This window comes from Phalaenopsis equestris, unplaced genomic scaffold, assembly GCF_001263595.1.
Source record: "Phalaenopsis equestris unplaced genomic scaffold, ASM126359v1 Scaffold000002, whole genome shotgun sequence".
NCBI classification, from domain to species: domain Eukaryota; kingdom Viridiplantae; phylum Streptophyta; class Magnoliopsida; order Asparagales; family Orchidaceae; genus Phalaenopsis; species Phalaenopsis equestris.
Genome location: NW_018164444.1, coordinates 80,818,397 through 80,819,306, shown reverse-complemented (window position 1 = coordinate 80,819,306; position 910 = coordinate 80,818,397).

Genomic DNA, 910 nt, shown 5'->3' with positions numbered 1-910 from the left:
TTTTTTTGGAAAAATCAGATCGCTGCTAGAAAGTTTCCCCGCACCTGATTAGGTGCGGTGTGAAAACAATATTTTTGGCGTTTTGAAAACGCACAAGATGCCAAAACACAGTTTACCCAAACAGACCAGGTGCGTTTTTGAAATGTCACCGCACCAAATAATCTGCCCCCAATAAGCAAAAAAAGGACTGGGCCCGCACTATTGTAAAAGTTGGCATTTTGTTCTTTTGAATAACATCACTTTTCCTTCTTCATTATATTACGGATAAGGGGTCGCCCTCTATAATATAATTTAAATCAATACTAATGGTTAGTTATGTTGAGTTTTATTTTATTGTCTTTTTTATAATAAAATTTTAGGCTTTTTATTTATTTATAGTTGTGCAAATATCCCCTCAGCCAACCTAATTTGCCTAACCACTCATTGATTAGCGCACCAATGGGATCGAACTTAGAACTGACATGGCAGCTGCCAACCAAAGAGTCGAGGAACATGGGCCCAGATGCAATAATAATAACAATGAAATCAAATTAAATTCCCATTCCGTTTAGTTCGGTTTAATATATTTTTTTATCGGGTCAATTTCTAATGTTTTATAAATAAAAAAAAGTTATATACATACCACTGGGCTGCCAAAAAAGCTCGTTGTTCGTGAACAGTTCGTGTACGGTTCCTCAATGAGTTCGTGTTCGATAACTAAGGGAGACGAATGTGAAATTTTTTTTTTCGTTTGGTTGGTTAAACGAATCAAACACGAACAATGATGCGTTCGTTCGTGTTAGAATCATTATTGTTCGAAATATAAAATAATTTAAAATAATTATATATAAAAAATTATGATATTTTAAAAAATTAAATTTTATAAATTATAATATATAATAAATTAATAATAATAATATATTAATATACT